The sequence below is a fragment of the Canis aureus genome, chromosome 18, assembly GCF_053574225.1.
Source record: "Canis aureus isolate CA01 chromosome 18, VMU_Caureus_v.1.0, whole genome shotgun sequence".
Classification (NCBI taxonomy): Eukaryota; Metazoa; Chordata; class Mammalia; order Carnivora; family Canidae; genus Canis; species Canis aureus.
The window spans coordinates 1,753,642-1,770,580 of NC_135628.1; the positions used below are offsets into that span (position 1 = coordinate 1,753,642).

The window sequence follows — 16,939 nt, forward strand, 5'->3', positions numbered from 1 at the left end:
CACAGATCAGATGGATCACAATCATCAATTAAAAATGGTTAAAAATGGAAGGACAAGAGGAATCAATAATCAACGTGATAAAATTTGTAGGAACACTTCCATCACATCTTTGATATCTTAAAATACTTTTTTTAAAAAAAAGATGTTATTTATTCATGAATGGGAGACCCAGAGAGAGAGGCAGAGACACAGGCAGAGGGAGAAGCAGGCTCCCTGCAGGGAGCCCAATGTAGGACTCGATTCCAGGACCCCGGGGTCATACCCTGGGCCAAAGGCAGACGCTCAACCCCTGAGCCACCCACGCGTCCCAATATCTTAAAGTACCTCTAAGGAGCCCTTCTACTCACCTCACTCCCCAACCCCATCTCTGACAGCCCTTCTCATGCCAATTCTGGGCTTTGCCTGATTAACTCCCTTTATCTTCCCGTAAGATGTTGGGCAAATTGCTCCCAGGGGCAGTATGTGTCATTCTGTGTCAAACTTGTTGACTTTCTTGTCTCTTCTTACCACTAGACCGTAAGAGCTTTTAGGGCAGAAACTGTACCATTTTGTTTTGGGGTTGCTAGTACCTAACACAGTTTTACTCACTGAGTGAGGAAAACTAAGTACAACATCACAGAAACCACAGAGACGTTGATAAGAGAAATAATTTATTGGAGCTTCTGGATAAAATAACTTTTCTCCTTAGGACATGTTTATCTCTTGTTTCCATCTCACAAGAGAGGGAGGATATGCATTTTTTCTGGCGACTTGTAGTAAAACCTTTTAAAAATAGAAGCTTACAGCTGTTCGAAAGGATTTTTGAGATAAGAAAATTTAATCTCAGAGTTAAAACAAAGGATGAAAGATTAGCCAATATTAAAGTTTGGGTTTGTTTTTCTTTTTTTTTTCCCCCTTAATTCATATTCTTGACTAACTGGGAAACTTTAGAATTTTAGTATTTTAGTATCTTGAATGTTGAGCAGTGTTTCATAGCATTGTTCCTTACCGAAGTTTCCTAGAATGTCTCTCAATGTTATTATGTGAGAGAGAAATTTTCATCTTCTCAGTGTGAATAAGAATACTAGTACTTAATATCATTTTGCACCAGAAAACACATGAAAAGATGCTCGATATCACTAATCATTAGGGAAGTGCAAATCAAAACCACAAAGAGATATTACCTCACATCCATTGGGATGCCTACTACCCCCCCCAAAAAAAAACCCAAAACCATAAAATATTAAGTGTGGGGAAGAATGTGACGAAATCAGAACCCTTGGGCACTGTTGGTGGGAATGTTAAGTGGTGCAGCTGCTATGCAGTATGGAGGTTCCTCAAAAATAAAACAAATCCAAGTACCATAGGATCTGGTAATTTGACTTCTGGGCAGGTGGTCAAGACAACTGAAAACAGAGTCTTGAAGAGAGATTTGCACACCCATGTTCATAGCAGCATTATTCACAACAGCCAAAAACACGGAAGCAACTCTAGCATCTGTCAACAGATGAATAGGTAAAATATATGATGGAATATCACTCAGCCTGAAAAAGGAAGGGCGTTCTGACACACACTATGGCTGGAAGAACGCGGAAGGCATCCCAGCCACAAAAGACACTGTATGTGGTTCCCTGGGTGGCGCAGCGGTTTGGCGCCTGCCTTTGGCCCAGGGCGTGATCCCAGAGACCCGGGATCGAATCCCACATCGGGCTCCCGGTGCATGGAGCCTGCTTCTCCCTCTGCCTGTGTCTCTGCCTCTCTCTCTCTCTCTCTCTGTGACTATCATAAATAAATAAATTAATTAATTAAAAAAAAAAAGACACTGTATGACCCCGGTTACAGGAGGTATCTGGAGCAGTAAATTCATAGAAACAGAAAATAACACGGAAGTTGACGGTGGCTGATGGGATGAAAACCGTGATTGCAGGGTTGTTTCATGGGGATAACCGGTTTTGCAAAAAGGTTCTGGAGATGGGTTGCCCGGCGATGTAAATATATGTAATATTACTGAACTGCACACCTAAACACAGTTAAGATGGTAAATCTTATGTTATACATATATTACTACAATTACAAAATTTTAATTTTTTATTTCAAAATTTCAAATCACTTTTGTAGTCTTTACAACTTCACTCTCTCCAACAATCATGTTTAAACGCTTTTGCTAATTTTGTACCACCGACGTCCAAAAGAGCACTTCTCTAATAGTTAAAAAATGTGCAAAAGAAACAAAACAAAAACTAAGCCCTCCCTTGCTCCATTTCTTAGCTCTTGCCAGTAGTGGAAATAATCTCCATCTCTACTCCCAGTCATTGCTTTACCTACAAATGCTCTTCGATTCTTGTGCTTTTTGTTCATGTGTTCAGGATGGGAAATAATCATATAGCAAGCTTGAATGCTGACAGGAATGATCCAGAAGAGAGGACAAGTTAATGATGGAACACACACTCCAGAGGATGATCGTGATAGGTTATAATCAATGCTTAAAAGGAAATAATCGCAGAAAAGCTGCCATTTTATCTAAAGGTGAAACAAAGGGCACTCGCTTAAATAGTTGAAATCCAAGATTGTATGTTCTTTGTCCAAATTAAATGGGGAATACGTGTGCATTCAAATCTACCTATTTGTAATATCCTTGGAATTTAAATCTATTATTTTTGACTGATACTATTATTCTTTCTGCCTTTTGTAGACTCACCTAGGATCTCCCTGTCTGACTCTCACCTAACCAGTCTCTCTCCCAGGTGCTTGTAAAACTCTCAAGATGAATCCAAAGGAGTACCAGTACCTCAGCATTTTATCCCCAAGTAATATATCTTATATATAAATGGATTTTTAAAATCACCCTGTAAGTCTCAATAAGAAAAACGTGTTTATAAATTTAAGTTTTGTGGGCAGCCCGGGTGGCTCAGCGGTTTAGCACCACCTTCAACCCAGGGTGTGATCCCGGAGATCCGGGATCGAGTCCCACGTCGGGCTCCCTGCATGGAGCCTGCTTCTCCCTCTGCCTGTGTCTCTGCCTCTCTCTCTCTCTCTGTCTCTATGAATAAATAAATAAAATCTTTTAAAAATAAATAAATAAATAAATTTAAGTTTTGAAAATTGAAAACCATATGGCTCTAAACTTAAAAATATTTTTTCTTCCCCAAAAAGTTATGATTACAGTTATTGCTGTACACAATTGGTCAAAACAGTAGAAATATGTTACAAGTCTTACTCATTAATCTCTGAAATAAAGAAGTAAAATTGTATTGGAAATGCATCTTTTAGATGGATGTAATTTCTTTTTATTCATGTAAAACGTATCTGTTGAGAGAATAGGACTTATGGCTAGAATGAGAAGGATCCAGCATATCAGTATTAATATTATTTTTAAAGAAGAAAACTTGTCCACATAAAATATATATGGGATATATAGAATGAAAAAGTATGTATATAGGGAGGGGGAGAGGGAGAGAGAGCGATGGAAGAGTTTAGTTACAGCAGCATGACCTAATTCCTTAAATTCCCTCCAAAGTATACAGAGGAAAGAAGTCCACATAGTGATTTATCATGAAATATTTAATTTTGTTAAAAACTGAAAACCATCTGAGTTATGCAGGATTTGTTACATAGTGTTATGGACTGTTTGTTATGTAATCACTATCCGCATCCATCACTGTCTTTAACCAACACCATAGTTAAATTTGTCTGGTTTTGTTTTGGGGGAGGTTTTTGTGTGTGTGTGTGTGTGTGTGTGTGTGTGTGTGTGCGCGTGTTGTTTTGCAGATTTTTTTCAGCAGGAACCAATCATCATCATCATCATATTAGGGATAGGTGACAGGTCTTTTTTTCTGAGGAACAGAAGAGTATCTAAAAGAGATGGGGAAAGAAGATTCTCGCGAAACTATCCACGTGCCTGTAAACCCCCTGAAAGGCCTATGGATCCCGGGAGACACAGGGCGCCCTGCTTAGGAATCACAGACTTGGATGTGTCGGGCCCGCAGGAGCACATGGACCACGCATCAGGGAGCGGCTGCAGGACACGGAGTGCTGGCCTCCAAGCCCTGGGGAAAACTCTCCTTGGCAATTTAAAGGGACACGATTTAGGCCGGGGGCGGGGGGGATCAGATATTTAACAGCAGAATAAAAAGAAGAAAAAAAGACTTGAGAAAGGCAGGAAAAAAAGAAGACTAAATTACAAACCCAAATACTGATGTAATGTTTCATTTAGTGAACATACGGTATTTAAATGTGATTCTATGTTGCATTTAAGAATAACCAGTAGCCTTAGCCACGCCGACACCACATGCCAGACACTGCGCATTTCTCATGCACATTTTTTGTTTATATTCATAGCGATGCTATGAGGCTCATACTCACTGTCTCCATTATATAGATGAAGAAACCGAGGGCTGAGAACACAAGTAATTTGTCCAAGGTTAGATAGCAAAGGGGTAACCCATATGGGCGTTAAAGCCAGTCAGCTTGGTTGCAAAGCCCCAGCATTCCCTCTGTTATTGTGCCCTTGATTATACTAGAGTTAGAAATGTAAATAGAGCCTGAAAAGCAGAAGAATGAGTCGTGTGTGTTTTTACTTTCATGGAGAGTGTGTTGGAAACGATCATAGTTCTCAAGCATGTGATCTCACACCACACATCTAAAATACCAATTCAATAACTTGAGCATTTATGTAGCCTAATCACCTTTTGGGAAAACTAAGAGTATTTCTTTGTAACTGAAATCAAATTGCCTGGATCAGGAAAAAATTTTGTGTCAAGTCAAATGATTTAAGAACACAAATATTCTCATTATTTGTTTTAGCTCATTGAAAATTGGCTTGCTGTAGGGCATGCCACAGAAAAAGTGAATTAATTAGCTGAGCCTAAATTAGGATAGTTTTTACTCATTCCCTGGAATTAGATCAGAACTCCAATATTTAAATAAGTTTCATGCTTCCCATGACATGAATAATTTTATTCATTTGTACTTTTTAACAAGCCTAAGCTTTAAAGCATACATTAAACTTGGAAACTCAGATAGAAGATTCGGTATGATTTAATCAGTTTCGTAGCTGGAAATTTTAAATTCTCCCACACATATATCAGAGAATTGATCAGAAGCAAGGTGCAGAAATACAAAAGGCTGTGAATAGCATAAAATTTAATTATTTGCTTTGAATGGTAGAACCCTGATTGCATTACATTCAACCTTCTCTGAGAACGGGCAGGTTATTTTTATTGCCCTTTCTGGAATCTCTCAGTGGGATATAAAGAAGCAAAGAGATTTAACAGTAAAGAACAAAAGTTAAAGTTGTAAAAATTTTACCATTGGACTTTGTATATATATGTCTACTCATTTTCTTTATACGAATGCCATTGTTCACGCAGGTCACAACTATTTCCATTAAAGTTAAGACACAGGTCTTTTTTAAACCTCTAGTAAAATAAGGTCTGATGGTTGTTTGCAAAACCTTTCATCTTTTATTAATGGTCTTGAGTAGAAAATGACATCAAAATCTGCTAATATTTCCAACAGGAAATATACGTAATGGACGGCACAAAAATTTGCAAACGCGGACGCATTTGGCAGAAAGATACCCCCCTCTCGTGTATCTATAAATACTCTCGAATGAGTAAGAAAGTAAAATGGGAAAATATTTTTCATTTATGTTCTGGATATGTTACGCGGGGTATCTATTTTAGTCCTAATTAAGTTTCATGGTCAATCACAGAAGAACAGGAAATGTATTCATCATAAAAATAATGAGTTCTGGTTGTACAAGAAAGAAAATGATGGAGCAATTTGCCCTAACTGATGAGGGCTGCCGCGTTACAGTCGGTTGAACCCGCAGATGCATTACAACCCTCTACTATTTTCTTACACCTCTCATGTCAGGTACTTCCCACCGCTCTTTTACCAGTGTTCAAACAGAACTCATTCTTTTACATGGGATATTTCAAATGAGCACTTAAACATGATGCACAATTTAAAGGTTTATGATTTAGTACTATAATCAGATATACCAATGTCTTCTCATCGCAGTCCCAAGGACTGAGTTCTGGTTTCCCTGCCTCCAACCTCTTTCTCTCCCATTGCTGCCAGAGCCGTCCTTCTGAAGCACAGCCCGTGTCATAAAGGACAGAAGTCCCAGTATTTAGAGAAACAGGTGATATAATAAACAGTACGCGCCCTTTTATCCTGTGTGCTGCAGAGGGACAGCTCTTTTTATGTGAGAATTCAAAAAGCATTGCGTGAAATTCTTAAATGTGTTGTTTTAATTTAAAAAACCTAAGTGTCATTCCTTTTTTTTTAAATTTTTATTTATTTATGATAGTCACACAGAAAGAGAGAGAGAGAGAGAGGCAGACTCCATGCACTGGAAGCCCGACGTGGGATTCTGGGATTCGATTCCGGGTCTCCAGGGTCGAGCCCTGGGCCAAAGGCAGGCGCTAAACCGCTGCGCCACCCAGGTATCCCCCTAAGTGTCATTCTTTTGTCAATCTTGTAACATACAGCCAAGGTGTTTTGTTTCCTTGCAGGTGAGCTCGCTGGAATTGCTAGTCATTACCTTAGGGACACTTCACCCATAATGCATTGTTTGTAAATGCAATTAAGCAAGAACATAAAGACATTTGCAAAACACCTCAGGGTAGAACCCCAGGTTCCAAAATTTTCCTTGACCCCAAGCAAGTGGTTACCCTACATTAAATGCACCTGCAATGCTTCCAAGAAATTTTCCCAGATTGATTCGTTTATAAATATTCAACTTTGCTTTTATAAAAGTGAATCTATCTCTGTTTGCACTTGTAGTTCATCAGGGTGCCCCGCGGTAAACATACAAACGCTTGCCTCAGGCACTGAGTTCTTGGGTTCAGCAATCAGTGTGCTTTAGGGAGGGCACACAGAGCATTGCTTAATACTGCACGCAGTTAAGTGGTGATTAAGAGGGATTTACGCACTGGAGATCGGAGTCCTGACCCTAATCACCTTTGCTAGTTCTGTCATCTTCAGTAATTCGTGGATTTTCATTTCCTCATACATAGAATGGATATAAACGTATCACTCTACCCTTCAGGATCCCTAAAAGCATCCAGTGAGACCACGTATGAGACTACATTCAGATACGTAAGATGACAGTGGGGCCATTGTACATTCGGCAGCACATGAAATGCAAGCTCTTCAGGATATGCTTCTGACATACCTTTTCTGGTTTCCCTTACTCCACAAACCCTATGCCTTTCCCCCCTCTTCTCTTCTTTCTCCCTCCCTCCACCACATGCTGCCCTAAGATTTCCCCCATCCCAAAATACGGGAATACATATGCATTCTAGCCAAATAAATAAGGCAGCTCATACTTCTGAGACTACAACCTACGTTCCCATGTGTCGTGATGTCTTTCCAAAGTAAATGCAAATATCCCCTCCCCATTTCTAAAGGAACCCCACTCATTCTCCCAAGCTCAGCTGAGAGGCCACCTATTTGGTGAAACCCACCTCACCTTCCTCCAGCTGAACAACCAACCGTCTCCTACTCTGGACCATCCCACAACGCAGCCCCTCCCGGCAGCCTGCTCTGTGTAACATTCTGTGTCTTTCCCCCTCGGCTCCTCCACTGAAGGCTTCCTGGAAAGCAGGAGCCAGTGTTTCTCTTTTAGGTCCCGCTCTAGGTCGCCAGGCACGCGGGTCTCCGTGAAGCAACTGCGGAACACAAGTGAGCCGAGTGGACTATGAACCACCATTGAAGGGTCAACACTGCTTCTCCTTTGAGTTGTTTTTGATTCCACGGCCCAATCTCAGGTATCCAGTAGGACACAGATTAAACACTTTGGTTCCTCACCAGTTTTTTAGGGGGAAGGTTATATCACTTCTCCACGTTACTTGATGAAGAACATACAACTACTCGGAGCCCCATTCCCATCAGGGAGTCGAGGAGCCATCAGTTACGATACCCTCCCCCTTCCTTTCTTTGCTGTCTCCTGTCCCTAATTTGTTAAGTCCCGTGTTCTCTATTCTAAATACATTCCATCCTGCCATCCTGTGAGCCTGCTGGCAATCCCCTCTAACAGGAAAATCCTTCTTTACGGTGGTGTGGCCATCTGGAAAAACTGGCCACAAGTTTTTCCCTCCCTTGTAGGCGCCCGCCCCTCCCCACCTCCGCATTGTGACTTTACACACTTCCCCCCACCCCGAGGTGGAGTCTCTTTCCTCGCCTCTTGAATCTTGGTGCCGCCCCTGTGAAGTTCTTTGGTCAACGGAGCGTTAGCAAGTGTGATGCAAACAGTTTTAATGTCCTAAGACTACCGTAACACGTGACTTCAAACCCGGTGATTTAAGACAATAGAGATTTATTATCTCCCAGTTCTAAAGGTCAAAAGTCTAAAATCAAGGTGTTGGAGGGGCCACATTCCTTCTTCGGGATCTAAAGGACAATCGTTCCTCGGCTCTTCAGCTCCCGGTGGCTGTAGGCTTTGCTTGGCTTGAGGGTGTACAGCTGTCCTCTGGGTTCCTCTTCGCATGACTTCCTCCTCTTCTGTCTGTCAAATCTCCCTTTGCCTCTCTCTTATAAGGACATGTGTTGATGCGTGTAGGGCCCGCTTGGGTAATCCAGGATGATCTCATTTTGAGATCCTTAACTCAATTATATCTGCCAAGACTCTTTTCCCAAATAAGGTCACATTCAAAGGTTCTTGGGGTTAGGATCCAACATATCTTTTTGGGAGCGATCATTCAGCCCACGACACAAACAAAAGCTTGGAGAGAACTTGGCTTTTGGGGTTTGCTCACTGGCTGCTCCTGGGGACCCTGACATTACCACCACAGGACAAAGCACTGGGCAGCTGGCTGGGTGATGAGGCCCCACGATCCTGGCCAACCCCAGGCCAACAGCCAGGCATGTCAGTGAGGCAAGCTGGACCATCCAGCTTTAGCGGAGCCACAGAGATCAGCAGATCCTGCCCAGTCACCCCACAGAAGCAGAGGAACAATAAATAAATATATTTCTCATTTAAAATCACTAAGTGTAGGAGTGATTTATTATGAAGCAAAAGTCAACGACTTCAATTGGCTTTTTGTGGGTTTGTCCACATGACATCTTATTTCCTTATTTCCCCCTCTTTGTGGCATGGAGTCGGCACCTCTTTCCCTCATTAACTTCCTACAGGAGACAGAAGGTGACCTGAGAACTTCATGTTCCTTTATTCTGGGTGCTGGGAATGCAGTGAAATGCCTGCTGCTTCTGGTTTGACTTCTCCTCTTCGGACTCCTCCAGCTTCACTCTGACTTCCATCCCCAACACTGAAGATAGTCAGCCCTTTCTAGGGTGGGCAGGTCCCTAAGCATTCTCCTCCCCCCCTTCTTGGCTGAATATATCAGGGTTGACAACCCTATGGTCCTCAAGGGAACGGACTTAGGATTTGAGGCCCCACCTATTTGAAAACAACCCTTGAACCTCTGGTGTCTGAGGAACGGGCACACTTAGGCCCAGGCTGTTCCTACGTATTGGGAAACTGCTGATCTGGGACCAAGTGGTAGACCATCTCTGTTGGAAAGAGTAGGAAGGGGAGGGGAATGGAGACAGGAAACGCAGGGAGAGGACGTGATCGGGTAAAGAAACACCAAGCTCCCCCGGAGAGAGTTTTCCCATGTGGGGCCCTCAGGAGCTGGACAGAGTAAAGGAGGCCTAAGAGCCAGACAGACGGGTGTGAACCTGGACATGGGTAAGCAGCTGTGAGACCAGGACCCCATGGTCCTGTCCTCTTCCTCCTTTCACATTTCTCCATCCTACTCCCTCCCACCTGATGTAGCTCAGGGAATGACACCACCATCCAAATAACGGCTAAGGGATCACCGTGAGCCGTCTCTGTCCTCTTTCTCAACTCATCACCCAAGCGCGTCTCTACCTCCCCACGGTAGGAACTTCTCTCCTTCTGTAGCCCCCCATCCCACCAACTAGGCCCAGGGAGCAGTCCTCTTACCTGGACGCCCAAGGGCCTTGCCTGTGCTCACGATCCTCCTCAGTAGGTTCACACAGCAGCAGACCGGGCTTGAAAAGGTAAATCACATTAGGGAACCCCTGCCCACTATCTTTCAGGCACATCCCTTCGCCCCTAGAAAAAAATTCAAATTCTTCACTTTGCCTGTAAGTCTTGCATGATCCGGGCTCTCTCTCCTCACTACCCCTCTCCTTTTGTTCAACAGGATACACTTCCAGTACCGGCGATGCTCTGTGCCTGTGCAGGGACCAGCACCTCGGGCCGTTGGCATTCTCCACCTGCTGAGACTAATTCCTCAGTGGCTCCTCAAATGCCACTCAGTCTTACCCATGAATTCTAGCCCAGATGTCGCCTCATCGGGGAGATCTTCCTTCCTCTCATCACGCAGGCAGCCCAGTTACTTTCTACACACCCCCCTTACTCATGTCATCCTCAGCCATCTCAAAAATCTGTAACTACGGAGTGGCAAAATGATGGGTGCAAAAATCTGGAATTAACCTGGCTGGGGCCGTCGGGTAAGCAACTGAGTCCTGGTTGTGGCTCAGGTGGTGATCTCCGGGTCATGGGGTCGCGCTCAGCCCCGAGTGGGCATCAGACAGTCTCCCTCTCCCCCTACACCTCCCCACTGAGCTCTCTCTCTCTGTCTCAAACAAATAAACCTTCAAAAACAATCTGTAGTCACCTGTACTTGTCTGTGTGCAGGTAACGAGTTCCTCCTCTGTATTTCACCTCCCATCCCACAGAACAAACTCCACGGAGGCAGGGACGCTGTCCTATGTCACCAGCACCTAACACCATGTCTAGCACAGGAAGTCCCCAGTAAACACCTGCAGGAGGAAGGTAAAACCTTATTTAACCCATTAGAAACGACTCCTCTTTTTTAGACACAGGAAGCGGTTTGGAGAGATTGAAAGACTTGCATGAGGTCAGACGGCGGGTACCAGAACATTCCCAGATGCACGTGCATCCCCAGGCCCCCGGAGGTCATTGTGCCTTGGGATTTTCATTTGGGTCTTGTAGGTGCAGGGCTCTTAGATCCAGTGCTAGTGATTTAATTCTTTTTCCTTTACAGTAAAAGTGCAACCAGCTATTTGCTTATCACTCAGCCTGAAAAGGTGTCATCATTGTCTGATGCATATTTTAAAATCGCATTTCTTTTCACCATAGCAGTACCTCACGGAGAGCATGAAAATGCAGTATATTTCCTTAGCATACTGTTTTTCTTCTGTGAGGTAATGATTCCGCTCTGGGACTTGAATACCTATTCCTATTCTTTCCGTAGGTGGTTTGGGTGATCAAGCAACATGGGAAAATTCTCTTACCTTTCAAATACGTCAGGAATGAAACTTCTGGTAGAAACTATTTTGGCACAGTATTTTTTTTTTTCTGGGGGGATGAGGGGTTCTAAGGAGAGAGAGCATCTCAAGCAGGCTCCCTGCTGGGCTGGATGTCAGCCCTGAGCTGGGCACCCAGGCCCAGGGGGCAGTCAGGGGCCTAACCTGAGCTGGGGACCCAGGCTCAGGGGGGAGTCGGGGACCTAACCCCAGCTGGGGACCCAGGCCCAGGGTGGAGTTGTGGCCCTAACCCCAGCTGGGGACCCGGGCCCAGGGGGTAGTCAGGGGCCTAACCCAAGCTGGGGACCCAGGGGGGGAGTTGAGGACCTAACCCCAGCTGGGGACCCAGGCCCAGGGGCTCGTGGGGAGCCTAACCTGAGCTGGGGACCCGGGTCCAGGGGCTAGTCGAGGGCCTAACCCGAGCTGGGGACCAGGCCCAGGGGGGAAGTCGGGGCCCTAACTGGAGCTGGGGACCGGGCGCTGGGGCTAGTCCAGGGCCTAACCCGAGCTGGGGACCTGAGCCTGGGGGGGAGTCGGGGCCCTAACCCGAGCTGGGGACCCAGGACTGGGCCCAGGGGGGGAGTCGGGGCCCTAATCCCAGCTGGGGACCGGGCCCAGGAGGGGAGTCAGGGCCCTAACCCGAGCTGGGGACCCAGGACTGGGCCCAGAGGGGGAGCCAGGGCCCTAACCCAAGCTGGGGACCAGGCGCAGGGGGGGAGTCGGGGCCCTAACCCGAGCTAGGAACCCAGGACTGGGCCCAGGGGGGTAGCCAGGGCCCTCCGAGCTGGGGACCTAAGACCAGGCCCAGGGGGAGTCTGGGCCCTAGCCGAGCCGGGGACGGGCCCAGGGGCGCCCTGTAAGCAGCTGAGCCCGGGGCCCTGCTCCGTGCTGCGTGGACCGGGCGGCGGGGGCTGCGGCCGGGGCGGGGCGGGGCGGCCCTGCAGGAGACCCGGCAGCCGGGGCAGCGGGTCCGAGAGGAGGCGCCACGCGCGGGCGCGAACACGGGGACCGGGGCCCTCCGGGGCGGCCCGAGCTCCAGCTCCTGCAGGCGGGCCTCAGGGCGGCTGAGGCTGGGCGCCGGGGGGCCGGCGGGGGCGCATCCGCCGGGGAGCGGGGGCCCCTCGGGGCAGGGGTGGGGGTGCAGGGGCGACCGGCCACCCCCCACAGCTCCCCCCCCCCCCGCCCGGGCGCCCCGGGAGCCACGGCCTCGGCCTCGGGCGCACAGCGGGGTCGCGGCCAGGTCAGGTGCGCGGCCTCCGCAGGGCACCCGGGGTCACGGCATCGAGTCCCGCGTCGGGCCTGCAGGGAGCTGCTTCGCCCTCCGCCTGGGTCTCTAACTCTCTCTGTGTGTCTCTCATGGATCAATACATGGCATCTTTTTTTTAAAAAGGTGTATAATCCAAGAGAAAAAGCAGCTCTGCACCCCCCCCCCGCCCCCACCACCCTGCAGGCCACGAGGCCCTGGTGCAGTATCTAAAAGGGTCACTTGGGGGCAACGCGCACCCTTGCTTGGAGTTCCTCCCCACAAAAGCCTGCGGTTTCTTTCAAATTTGCAACCGCATTTCAAGATATGGGAGGGAAAGGCCGTATTTCATTTGAAACTTAGGATGCATAAATCACGTAAGACAAATGCTGCTCAGGTTCCCCCCCGAAGGAGCGGAAGGCTGTCTTCTTTCAGCAGACACATCACTTCCACCTCGTTGGCACATTTCGGGGCTATTTTACATTTAGGATTTGTCACGGTCCTTGACATAGACCTCAGAGAAGAGAGGAGATGCTCAACACAAGGTGCTTGAGGTGGCGGGTAATGGGATAAGCTGCCGGGCGTCCTGGTGGGAAATTATTTTGTTTCCATAACCAGAGTAAAATCGTAAATATCATCCGTCTCCTCCACCGGACGCACATTTTATAACAGACTTAAGCATGAGAGAGCTATTTGTTTTTTGAGACACTGACTGCTATCGTCTTCACTGTTAGGACTTGGCATTCACCTACCTCTTTATAAAGGTTTTTTGTTTTTTTTTTTGTTTTTTTTTTTTTAATTACTAGTTGCTTTTGCAGCAAATCTGATGAGTGGAGTCTCTCTTCCAAGTCATTTCTCCTCCCCTGTCTTCTAAGCACTAGGTATTGTGTCAGGCGCTCAAGGTGTGTTTCCTTTTTAAATAAAAATAAGTAAGTAAAATAAATGAATAAATAAATAAATAAATAAATAAATAAATAAATAAATAAATATAAGTAAATGAATAAACGTAATCTCTTCTTTCAAGGACTTTAAGCATATTGAGGCCAATAAGGTTTTCTTCCTCATGTTTGTTCTCTTGACTTTTTTGCTGACTATATCTGACTTTTTTTTTTTTTTCTCCCAACATGTTTTCCTGTCCTCAGAAGATATTTACCATTACACAGTAATGGAAAACTCAGGTAAGCCTTTTCAAGGTCTAGGAATCAAGATGCATAGAATTTGTATTATTTTAATTTTTTAATTTTTTAATTTTTTTTTAGATTCATAAAATTAAATTGAGTCACTCTAGGTGCCTGCGCAGAAGTGGAAAAATTCAGGAAGACTGCAGAGAGTTTTGCCTTAATCCATGGGTCCATCTTCACATTCTTTATTGGATGGAGGGTACTACAGGAAGGGATTACAGCAGCTCTGTAATCTAGGCATCGATGGATGATTAATAAGTACTTATAACATTGCTTAATTAGTGCTTTTTCCATACTCCTTTTTTTTTTTTTCCTCTAAACAGTGTATCTGATCTTTATTTTCTCTTTATTGTGATCACCGAGGTGTAACCAGAGTGACACTCTGATGCTGGACCAGCCTGCATCGATTAGTCTGTGAGTTTCTGTGAGGTGCACATGCCACAGACTCCGAGGCCCTGGTTTGCAGAAGGGACATCTGATCCCTCCAGGGATCTTTCTGGGCCCTTCTCTCGTCCTCTCACAGGCATCCACTAGATGACGCCAGAGAGAAGCGGGCTTGAACAGGAGCCGGGGAGAAGAGCCGCGAAGGAGAAGGGACCTACACATCCTAACATGCCACTGAGAAACTAACTCCCTTTTCTTCTTTCGAGTATTCTGAAGGGACACACTGACCTCCCCTGATTTCACGCTGAAATCCCTGAATATTAGCTAACCTCCATTTTTCTGGACATACAACTAATACTCGCCCATCAGTTTTCTAGTGTTAAAGGAAATAATACTTAGAGATTTATTTATTAGGGTTAAGTGCTACATCATGTTGTCATTGTAACACATTTTATATATGTGTCATATATGTGTGTATATATGTATGTATAATGCACACATTCTAGTTAATTTTATTTGCTTATATTAACCAGTTCACTACATTAGTTCAGAAGATATGTCTGAATTAACAAAGATGTTATAGGTAAATTCATCATCTTTATCTTTTTTTTTTTTTTTTTTTTAGTATATGTGCTGCCGAAGCGAACACTCATCTTTATCTTTTGATGCAGAACCTATTCTCAACACTACTTTGCCAAAATGAAAGTTTTTGTGTATGGTTTAATCAGGTACCTTTAATAAAAATGATAGTGATAGACCATCATTCACTGATAGACATTTTTTGAGTGCCTGCCATGTGCCAGGCATTTTCTGAAGCTCTCAGGGATACAGGCACATTGCTCGCTGTCCTGAAGCTTATGGTCATGTGTTTAAATGATCATTTGTGATCAAATAAACATGACTATGATTAAGGAATAATTCTCTTCCTATTTAGGATAATCCAGGTGCAGTATTAAGAATCAATGAATGAAAAAAAAAAAAAAAAAAAAGAATCAATGAATGTATATAATACCTGACAAACCTTTTACGGAACAAAGCTAGGAATGAATAAATGAACGAGTGAATGAAAATTTTCAAAATAAGAGACGAACTTGCATCAACAGTATCAATGCAAAATAACAAAATTGTTTTAAAGTCATGTTCAGTTGCAAAACAATCACTCTTTTGCTGGAGCAGATATATCTCTTAAATAATATTCAACACCGGTATGGGCTGATTAGAGAGATATATATTTTCCTTTTCAATCATTATTTAGTTCTTATTTTGTCAGCTTCGGTCACAGGTTTATTTAATTTTATGCTTGTCGCCTATAATTTTTATTTATATAAAGTCAAACCTTACAAATGAACCCCCTGATGCAGTTTTTAAATCTGATCCAGGTGAGAGTAGATGAAGTAACACACGAACTCCTTTCACAAACTCCCGAGAGCGGCCTTTTAGTCACCTTCTTCCTACAAGCTGACATAGGTCTCCGGGGCCTTGCAGAAAGGCCCGATGCTCAGTGGAGAAGCCTTTACAAGGTCAGTTCCACGGTCTGCGGTTTTAGACGTAAGATGAAGGTCAGAAGAAGACCACGTCCTGAGGCCGGCGGCCGCTGCAGGTAACTGTACCTGCATCCCGAGGCATTCCTCATCTTCACCCTGGGATACAGAAGCCGTCTCAGCGCCCCATGGAAGGCTCTGCACAAACCCTGATGCGCAGCCAGGCTCGCTGCATCTCCGCAACATCCCCGAAAAGAGTAAGAGACGCAGGTATTCTTGAAAAAAGGTCTTGGTAGATGGCAACGTTCCTGGCCTTGCTAAGACTCCTGCTCTCCTCGCACACTCGCTGGTCCCCTGGGGGTGGGTGGGGGGGACGGCGGGCCCCGTGGAGCAGCGATGAGCCCCCGGAGGCCTGCGGTGCTGCTGGAGCCCGGGGGTTAGCGCTGCGGCCGGGCCGGGGCCTCCACGGGGGCCGCACAGGCACTGACCCGTCCCCGGCTTTCCCCTTTCCCTCAGGGCGACCCTGCCCAGAAACTTAGATTATGACACCTGTGTCCCGCGCTGGCCGGAAAGCCTCTGGGGGACCCCTGCGAAGTGAGAGGGTGAGGCCACCAGCCGCCCCGGGCAATTGCTTCCCGCCGTTGGTGCCCTTCAGTGCCGCAGCCACCGGGCTCAGCACCCTGGCGTTGCAGAAGGTCCAGAGGTCCCGGGTCACTAGGATGCGGGCCTGCAGCCAAGAAGACACCTTATGCCGATTAGGTTTCAATAAAAAAGAGCACATGGTCTCCAAATAAAGACAATTTCACTTCTCCAAAAAATAAAGTTGTCCGTGATCCTTGATGGAACTCGGTGCAAGACACACTCATCAAGAACGGGTTAGGGTCAAGGATGAGCTGGTGCCGGTGGCAACAAGTGAGCATCCGGAAATGTGCCGCGGCGGATCCAAGGATGGATTTGGACCCGGGAGGCGCGTCTGGGCGAGGCCTGCTGTGCTCACAGGCAGAGGGCACCTCCAGGCGTCAGAAGGGAGTCCGAGCCTCACCCCCTCCCCCCAGGGCTTCCTCCCTGCTGGGGGACCACAGAGGGTGGAGGGTGAGCCGGGACTCCGGGACTCCGGGACTCCGCAGCAGGAGCCAGATCTGAACTTAAGACCTGTCTTGCAGTTAATCTGTACGACCCACGTATAAAAACAGCCAGGGAGGCATTTGACCAAAAGTCACCAATTACAACTTGTACAAGAGTCCCGCTCTGGAATTCATAGATAAAACTGGCGTCTTTCAGAACGGGAAGCTTTTTAAGCAAAGTCTTTAAATTAGAATACTGCTTAAAAATGGGTTTATTACATTCACCAAGAACACAACAGT

The 16,939-nt window shown here is 45.9% G+C and overlaps 1 protein-coding gene and 1 long non-coding RNA gene across 3 annotated transcripts in view; both read right to left on the reverse strand.

Moving 5' to 3' along the window:
* Positions 1 to 16,939, reverse strand: part of CPED1 (cadherin like and PC-esterase domain containing 1) — a 262,754-nt gene that overhangs the window by 145,974 nt on the left and 99,841 nt on the right. The window lies entirely within an intron of this gene.
* On the reverse strand, positions 8,176 to 11,725 carry LOC144288225 (uncharacterized). The gene is made up of 4 exons (XR_013356193.1): positions 11,275 to 11,725; positions 10,635 to 10,779; positions 9,935 to 10,066; positions 8,176 to 9,114 (listed from the first exon to the last, which is right to left on the reverse strand). It is a non-coding gene; the product is annotated as an uncharacterized LOC144288225 (long non-coding RNA).